Source organism: Taeniopygia guttata, chromosome 3 (genome assembly GCF_048771995.1).
Source record: "Taeniopygia guttata chromosome 3, bTaeGut7.mat, whole genome shotgun sequence".
Lineage (NCBI taxonomy): Eukaryota > Metazoa > Chordata > Aves > Passeriformes > Estrildidae > Taeniopygia > Taeniopygia guttata.
Genome location: NC_133027.1, coordinates 50,474,501 through 50,484,713, shown reverse-complemented (window position 1 = coordinate 50,484,713; position 10,213 = coordinate 50,474,501).

Below are 10,213 nucleotides of genomic sequence, written 5' to 3'. Positions count from 1 at the left end.
CCTGTTGCTGTTCCTGCCCCTTCATAAACAGCTATGTGCTGTTTAAAGTGTCCATGTTGAGCACGTGGGCTGCCACACATCCTTGCATAACTGCAGTGAAGCAAGTGAGATCCACATACACACACTTTTTTGTATAAAGAATATACTTGTCTTATCTTATAACAACCAGGTTAAAAGCTGGACAAGAGACCTTGCATCACATATAAATGTAGCAAGAGGCTACATTTTCAATAGGTGCTGTGTAGGTCTCAGGTTTTCATACATATGTAACAAAGTCAGAAAAACTTTTCTTTTGACACTTATCAAATGTCAGTTGTCAGAACAGTTCTAGCCAGAAATGATTCTGCATCTCAGTATTTCAGTTTTCTGTTACTTTTCTTTTAAAACCAAGTCATGTCTATAGGGCACAAAGGCACTCATTCATGAACTTCTTAAGGAACAAATCCTCTGTTTGAATAATTGCAAATGAAAAGTTAAATCCTGAAATTCAATTGTAATCTGAGTTTTCACTGCAGGCCAAAATGTCCTAATAACCTAAACATTAGAAAAATGGAAAATCTACATAGCAATATAATCTCCATGGAGAAAGAAAACTCCAGATTCAGAACAAGTGCTTTTCTCTTAATATTGAGCACATCTTATTGGAATTTGTAATCCCCCATCGTAACTCTATGTTAACTATTTTGACAGAATGAATAGTGTTTTCAAGCCATATAATTTTGACATTAAAACAAAACTATTCAACAACTGCAACAAATAGAAAGCAGATGAAAAGCCACCATTTGATTTCATAGTGAATGGTGCCCTCTCAGCCACTGTGAGGTAAACAATTAGAAGTGAACAGAGATAAATGCAGATTTAACCATCACTTGTTTGTCTTTAATCACAGGCAATGTGAAAATGCTTCAGGCTGAACAGCTGATGGACAGAAGATTACAGAATGCTTTCATTAATCCACAACAATGTTCTCAAACTATATGCTTTCCCAAAGTGAGGTAAGGAAATTAATACATATTACAGTAAGGGAACTGAAAGCTGTTGTTGGGTAGCAGAAGCAAGAAAAATGTTTTGGATGGAGTAACTGCAAGAAATTTAAAAACTCAGTGTTGCTGTAGAATATAGCTAAAGAGTAACTGCACAGTAACGTCCCCACACATTATGGCATTTTCCCCCTTTTTTTGTTTGTGTTGGTTCTTTTTTGGTGTCGGTTTTTTGTTTGTTTGTTTGTTTGTTTGTTTAGCCCCCAAGCAGTTAGTTCAGGTAGAAATAGAGAGTTCTGGGAAGAGAGGTAAACATGAAGAAATTTCCTGTATTAATGATTTTTGTTTTTTAACTGTTGGAGTCTAAAATGAAGATGTTTTATTGCTGTTGAGACTGGAATCTAATTCTTTCACTGTTTCAAAACAAATGCAGATAGTTGTAAGTTTGTTGTTTGTTTGTATTTGTAACCCAACCCCCAAATCAGTCTAGTAGAAAGGGGCAGAGAGTACTCTAAAACTGATTAGTTGAAGTTGTATAGGATTTGTGATGCAAGAGACCTTAAATGCTTATGCTTTTAATATTTCACTTATTTCTTGCTGCTGTGTTAATAGCTGGAACTTCGGGTTTGCCCTTTAGTACAAGGTAAGGGTAAAATAATCAGGTCTTAAGACTCATGCAAACAAAATTCTTCTAAGTCTTGGAACATTTAGAACTAAGGCACACAGGAATGAGGGCTTTAAATGATCTTTCAATCACAATGATTTTCATCTCTTGAAATGCATATTGATATATATTGATATTGATATATAATATATATTGATTGATCTTTCAATCAATATGCTTTCCATATCTAAAGAGCAGTACTAGAAATTTTGGGTCTGAGAGGAAGACTGTACTGTCCTTGCAGAAGGACAGCTTAAGGAAGCCAGGCTGGAGAGAGACCCAGAATATGTATTTTCCACCAAAAGCAGCAATCAAATGATTTGTTTATTGTGGAAAATAATGTCAGAACCAGACTTTGTTGGAGGGAATGGAGGAGTAACCCTGCACAGGACAGGACGCTGGGTAAGGAACATCTTCCTCTTTGCCACATGTGAACAAATGCCTGTGGTACACAGGTCTATTTTTGGTGGCAGTTACCTCATCTGTTTGAAACAATACAGCCAAAAACTTCACCTATTTGAAACAAAACTGTCAAAAAAGGCAGTTCCTGGGAGACCCACCCTCTGCTCAGCACTAAGAATATGGTCCTCTTCTCCAGGCAGACTCAGTGTTGTGCAACTCCTGCATACAGACAGTTGCAGCTGATCTGCTCTCAAGGGATACCAAGCACTTCATTTCCAAACTAGCTATCTACATAAATGTCTCTCTGCTTTTATATTTCAGAAAAGAAAAAGAAATAGTTGTATTGGAAAATTGTAAAACAAATGTTATAACTATTTCTGCTCAATAAATAACTTCCAGCATTTCAAGTTTCTTGTCTGTGGTGATTTGTTTCATGTTCATGTTTCCACCTTCAAATTTTTTATAGGTCTTTGCAACCAGGGAAGTATAACCCAGTCATGTAAAAAACCCAAACAGAACTGAAATTCTGTACATCTGGTTTATGTCCTATGGTTTAAATATTCACAGACCAGCAAAAGGATAAATGGCCAAAATAAATTACCATAATTGCAAAATTCAGCTCTATTTCTCCATTCAGACTTTAGGTACAGAAATATTTGTAGCAGAAATACCAAGATTTTTCTGAATGTGTCAGTCCACGTGAGGGCACCAGAAGAAAATGAAGGGTTAAAACAATTGGACACAGCACTCAATAACCAAGTACACAGACACACACAGAGCAGTCAGCCTTGTAAACATAGAGAAATGTGTTGCTGTTGGGATACAGGTTTTCTCATCTAGGTATAAACAAGATGATGGCAACAAGGCTGCATCACATGTGCCATTCTCACCCCTCTCAAGCAACCAGAAATTAATTTACAGCCAGAAAGACAACCAAAATGACAAAATAAAGGCAATGGGTAGCAACAGTGCCTAATAATAATTGAAGACAAGATAACAAGGTTCAGAGGCAAAATCTGATCCCATAGTCATTGCTGAGCTCTCAGAGGCACATCAGGGCTATCCAGAAATTAATTTTCTTTCCTGAGATCTGTTGAGGAAACAGAAATCCCAGTTTTTGGTGTCGTTCTGTTATGATTGTGGGCAGCTTGTGAACATCTGGGTGTGAATAAGTGCAGCCCACGAGACACTGAGTGAGACTAGTGACAGTTGTTATTTAAGGTATCTCTTTCCCATTCTGTACAGTCTTACACAAACTTGTCTTCCATTAGCTTACTGCAGGATTTCAGGTACTATAGGATTGCTCAATTTGAAAGGAAATAAATTACTACCTTCCTTTAAAAAGAACCCTAAAACAACATCCATTTGTCTGATGCCAGTTGAATACACAACACTTCAGTGAAACACAGTGAGGAGCCTCTGCTGCTGGAGACAGTTGTGCTAATTACTTTCCCCCCTTCTTATCTGCAATGGAAGTGAAAAAGAAGTGGAATTGATCTCTTAAATACTGTGCCCAAAGAACAACCTTTAAGGATAAACTACCTTAATTAAAACAAGATGAGCAACAGCACTTCAGGACAAAACAGCACAGCCATCAAACAGCGGCTTCAGGACTGCAGAGTTCACAGTAATTAAGAAAAGAGATGAGAAGCTCCAGTGGGAAGAGCGTGAGCCAGGCTCAAGTCACATTGTCACCCACAAAATTATGTTAGTGAGACACACAGACAGTTTAGTCTGGACAAACAAAGCTGATCAGCACTTGAGAGAAAGGATTGGGAGTATTAAGTTGGCAGACAGTATATGAACAAGTTCACTCATGGATAAAATGCAGAAGGAAGAGAGAAAGTGACCAAGAATTTAAATCCCCCCAGATTTAGAGGAGAGCTGAAGGGAGCACAATTAAGAGCATTCAGAGGATAAGTTGTAAAGCTGAGAAGGGTCAAACCAGAAAGACAGATTTTTAGATCTCAGGGGACCACACAACTGCCAGGCTGATTGATTTTCAAGGTGTTTGCCGGTTAAATCAGAGATGTGTTCACAAAGATCTTCCCAAGGGCTGAGCAGGAGCCATCCTGAAGCTTCAGCAACATCTGGCAGCTGGGAAGAAGGCAAGGGGATTTGCTATTGCCCAGCAAACACATCTACAGAAAAGGTCAGCATTTGAAGCTGTTATCAAGTAGTTTCCTGTAGAAGTTTTTCCAGGTGTACAGATGCCTCAAGGCACCGTCCATCAGGGGATTGAAATGGAATGGAGGCATCCAAAATGAGAGAGCTCATTTAAAGAGAAACATTACTTGACAGCTCAAGAGAGCAATGCATTTCAAGAATAATTTGTCTGCATATTTGCCACAGTTCTCTTTTCTGCTTAAATGCAGAATCTATCAGGTTGCTCCTATTTTTAAATACAATACACACAACACCATACATTCATCGGAGAAACGGGTATAAATATGGAAATGTCAGTAAGAGCAATACAGCACTTTTAGCGTTAGTTTGTACCTCAACAGCATGTTTAAATTTTAAAGCCTATGTCATTTAAAATAAGGAAAAGGACAAACATATTTCAAATACTTACTCCCTTTGACATTTTCAATTGTGTCCTTTAGGGGCTTTTAAAAGTGTAGGACTTTTAAACCTCGAGTATATTCCAAGCAGAGATGTAAATATACAGGGAAAAAAATGGTTGTTAAGTCATGGCAGGTTAAATTATTAAATCATCTCAGTGACAAGACCCAGAACAAGACTTGGCCCTGCCATCGCCCAGAATTAAAACTGGTCACTTGCATCAGCAAAAAGATGTATGAAGGCCAAACAGGGACACTACAAATGCCACCCAAAAGATACATGGAGCAGCACTTTATATACAGCTCTGCAAGCATAATAGAAGAATTCAGATCTAGTTATGTTCTTCTCCATGTGAAAATTCAAAGTCTTAGCCTTTATAAGAAACAGAGAAAATATTCTCTCTCTTGAAGCCCTGCTGGAAAGCCCAAACATTTGCAGAATGCAAATGAGCACCACTTGCTGCAGCCTCAACAGGCTGAAAAAAATTCTTCTTGTCTATAGTTAATATAAATACAAATAGTTGTATGTTAAACTGCTAAAGTGAAAATCACTTTTGCATACAGAAAAGGCAGGTTCAGGTCACCAGCTGTAAGCAAGAGCCCTACAGAAATATTTGTTCTGCGGAGCTGTGAATAAATGCCATTGCCTCAGAACTGCAGCAGCTCCCAAGGAAGATGTGTTATCCCAGCAGGTGCTATTGTAACCTGAGGACAGTTCTGCATCCACATCTTCCCTTTGGTGATTACACCTTCTGCCTTCTTCAGTGTATGGCGAGATCATCTGGGTCATTTTCTGTGTACCACACCTTTCATTTCAATGGAACTCAGAATGCCTGAGCATTTCTGCTGTGCTATTCTTTCAAAATTTGCTGATTGGAGTAATTCTTGGTTAGTGGCTAAAAGCTTTTGTTCAGTGTGTTCTAATAAGTTCTGCATCACTCTTTTTTCTTTATTTGCATTATCAAATATGAGCATCCTTAGGCTCTGGTGTTAAACACTCTGATGCATCACCAGGCAAATGGAGAAGAAGAGATCAGAGAAATTGAGGCTTTACTGCTTTATGTACTCACAATTATAGAGGTTAAGCCATCACACAAGATGCCCACAGAGCCCCAACAGGTTTTTTTACTTTATCTCTCTCCCCCCATCTTTTCTCCTTCCTGATAAATGAGCGGTGAAAGAAGTGACATGTTTATTTCCTAGCTCTGATGCAAGCCAAGTATGAGGCAAGCAGGGGAGAAAACTCTGAGCATAAGATCTGGGAGTTATTTTTGTCCAGAAATGTTGATGTAACAGGATTGATTTATTTTATAAGTCTTAAAATTCTTCCAAACAAAATATTTTTAAATAACCAATAGAAAGTCCCTGGCATTTCTCATTAGATTAAAGTGTCAGTGTAAAACTCCAGACACTGCTCTTACAGTGCCTCAAACACACTTACCAATTGCCATTCAGCTTGTGCAAAGAACAGTCAGAACACAGCCAGTATCAACACTGGGAAATACAGAAAAAAAACAAACTAGGATGGGTTATTTTCTCTCTGCTTATACAAATTAACAATCTTTCATCTTCAGAGATTGCAAACTCCCCATGTAGCAATAATGTTCCCTCATACATTGATAGACTTTTTAAAATTCAATGTGGAGTGGTGGCTATTTGGGGGGAAAAAACCCCAAAAAGCAAGACAACAGCAATGTCTTGTCTGACAACAAAAATGAAGCCCTTTTTCACACTATCATTCTTGCTTGGGAGTTTTTCTTCCATCTTGAATTTCTGGGCATGGTTGATCATTAATGGGCTTCAGCAGTGTCTGCTTTAGGTTCACATACATCCAACACAAGCACCCCAAGGTGCAGCTCCTTAGGAGAAGCCACCTATTCTATTTTCACTGTGCTGTCAGAGCACATCTCCCTTGCAGACCCTGCTGATCAGGAGGAGAGCTAAAGCCTTGGACTCGGCAGGGTTTTGGCAGCAGATGAGGTGATGAACCCCTCTCCCACGCCCCTCTAATGTTTTAAATAACCCTGGGTCCAGGCCATGGTCCCCCTACCCCAGCCTTTCTTTCCTTCACAACTCATATTCCTTCTTCAGCCCTTCTCCATCCCAAATGACTTCCCTCTGTTTCTCTCCCTCTGTCCAAAATCACCACTTTCTTTTCTTTTCTTTCCCATTGCCACATCTTTATCTTTCACGACTGTGAGTCTTCTCCCTCACCATCACAGGGGGATGTAGGAGACTGGACCTGGCCTTGCAGACACCTTCTTGCCTAGGGCACTTCCATGTGAGCAGGGTGTAAGGTGAATTTCATGTGACTGAAAATCTCTTGGGCTGCCAAAGCCTGTTTATTGGCTTTTCTGTATCTGCATTTTGCTCCAAGTGGTGTATCAGCATTTTGCTCCAAATGCTGATGTGGAAAAAGTGTCTTGGCACCATGTAAGTGCAAAAAGAATGGAAAAATCACGAAAAATGCACAAGTTAAAATGGGAGTGCTATGGTATTTTTTTAATGAATGTGTAAATGCTCCCTGGTATTTCATGATGCACACTCAGAGTGAAATCCATCAGCATTCCCTTGCCATAATGAAACACCCATGCTGTAGCTGACAGGGATGTTTACCCCTCTACAGCAGCAGAGAGAAGCCTTTACTAGTGCAGCTGCTGCAATTACTTTCTTCAGATCAGCAGCTTACCAGAGTAACTCCAATTAAAGTAAACCTGTGACAGGTGCCAGGCTGCTGGCTCTGCAGAATAGGGCCCTGTATCCAGCAACTAAATCTGAACTCAAGTAGCTGTAGCAGGACAAGCTTCCTCGCTCTGAATTGAGCACATATCTTTCCTCCTACACCCAGGGGAAATAAAAGGAGCTCAGCTGGATCTCTCCATCGTCTCACAGAAATGAAAATCTGTGGTAGAAGTGAATATTGAGGTTTGGGGCTAAGGATTCACAGTCCTCCTCCCAGCCTGTGAAGACAAATGGCCAGTTCAGCCACAGTTCATGTTTGGACCAAATGTAGTTCAAAGGAGGCATTTGTACAAGGAGAAAGAGAAGCAGTTTTACTTTGGATAAACACTTCCCTTTATTTTTCTCTCTTTTCTTATATTTTTAGTGGAATTAAGCATTTCCTTGGTCAGACCAGATGCAGAGAAGCTGGAGAGGAAAATATGAGCTGCAGGAGAAGATGCCAATCACTATATATGTAAATGGATCATCAATGCCATCTCTGTTAATAATTTAAATAATTACAATCTAGAGAGACATTTTGCTTTTTATGTTTGCCTTTTCCATGAGGGCAGAATGATGCGGATTACCTTCACTTGCTCAATCCAAATAATGTAACTGCTTTTGCTGCTGACTTGTTAGAGCCAATGACCCGAAGGGTACCTGTAGCTCATCCTCCACCAGCCACTCTTCTTTCACCTTCACTGTAAATCAAATGGCAGACAAATGCACATAGTTTTTTGAATCTCCTCTGATTGGTTTCATACCATAAATTGCCTGAATATCATACACTAGAAAAGCAGGCATTTTAGTTTAATTTTTTTTTTAATACCTCCTGTTGCAATGGAGTGGGACTGGAATCTGACATTTGTACAGAAACTGAAAGAAACTCCTGTTTAAATATTCTGTGACCAGTAGCCTCCATGTTGAGGTCAGGAGCCCCTTTGGCTGGACTACACCAGCAACAAAGCAGCAAGATGTTGGCATGCAAGGTCAGTGAGTAGGCAGAGGACCCATACTATGGGCCAGACTGGGAGGGAGAGGCAGGATAGCTAAGGACGTAAAAGCTGTGAATTAATTCATTTAGGTCAGTGATTCAGAAGGGAGTGTGAGTAACTCAGACAAAAAAGGTGAAGATGAGCTTAGTAGTTGTTTTGGCCACATGGAGATTGGTGGATGGTGACCTGGGGAAAAAGACTGTCAGACAAACTGGGTAACGGAGAAGTAGGAAGTTAAGTGCTATCCTTTTAATATATACCTATTTCACTTTAAATCCATGTTTGCTTTTGTTGTATGTTGTATTAAAGCTCAAGGCTAAGATAAAGAGTCAAATTTTGCATTTCCAAATGCTTTGCTGGCTGGTGTAGCAGTACACATCATCCAAAGAGGTGGTGTCACCTGAGGATGCAAAGTCAAAGCACATCCTACAGCATCAATGTTCCTAGACAACTTAAGTCACTAAATCAATCCTGCTGCAACAGTTTTAAATGAACAAAACTGTGGGTACTCTCCTTTCTGTTTAATTACAGTGTAGGCTCACAGACAGTGTATGGGGACATAAAGGCTCATAAAATATGTGGCTGCATACATGTGTGACCTATTTAGCATCCAGAAATCTCTTCAATGCCAAGAACTACATTAGACAGTTCAAGCCACTGCTCACAGAGTTTCTTCAGATTATTGTTGTCTTCAGCCCATTCCCTTCCCCCTTCTCACTTAGGAAGTTCATTTAGGCAAGCAGTCATTTTAAGAACATGCAAATGCTGATTGCTGATTTCTATGGATCTGGCAAGCAGCCAGGTTTCTGTGATGATGGTTACTATAGGCAGTGGGAAGTTAAATATGCATGACCTCACATTATGCTGATCCATGGGCTGGCAGGCGTTCTGCACCTGTAAAAATCTCAGCTATTCTGCATGCAAAGTGTCTCTGGCGTTTCATTGAATTACTTTGTGCTTCAGTGCTCAGTGATCAGGTAAACTCAGCACATGTTCATTATCTTTCTCTGCTTTGGTAAAGTCTAAAACAAAAAAAGTCATCATTTAATCGTGGTAAATACAATATTTTACTCCTGACAAGCATGTACATATTGCACATGGAAAGGAGGAGTTGAATTCATACTGATAACTTTGCAGTCATGTTAAAATCTGATGAGTTCGCTGCTATCAAGGTGCGGGGAATAAAATGCAATAGTTAATATAAATAATGTATTTAGCAGTAAGGAATTAATAATTCATTATTAAGATCAAGGCAGCTCTAGGAAATTGCCTGAGGACATCGTACACAAGAAGGAGTCACAAAAGAAGTTAACTATAGCTCAAGGTTATAAATCAGAATCTAAGTAGAATACAATTTATGAATCTAATAAAATCAGCTTCACCTAGTCTCAACCTACAAATATTTGTATAGCATGTAGGATTGAAAATATCTGTATTCTTAAAGAGATTCCATACATTAGACTATTAATAAAGAGCCAAATTTTTACCTCATGAATACCCGAGGAACTTGGGGCATAATTTCCAATTAAAAATGGAACTTCTAGGATAAGGAAAAAAAATACCCCCAAATAATAGCAAATGTATGGTTTCACAACAGAAAGGACTGCTGACCTTTCACTTCAGACCACAAGATTTGCTTTTCTGCTTTTGATTTTCTTTCCTCCACCTGGTTGCTGTATCATAGCAGTGGTAGCAGTGGCTCTTCCTCATGGAGGGAAATGCCTCTGTGAGAGGCAGCACAATGGTAGTGGTTCCTCCCTGCACCCAGTCAAGTGGCATCACTGGGATCATGGGGCACCTGTGGTGTTTTCTAAGGCTGCGGAAGATGCACTGAGCATCAGAGTGATGTGGCCTGAAGAAACACTGTGGGCCTTTTAGTGAAACTGA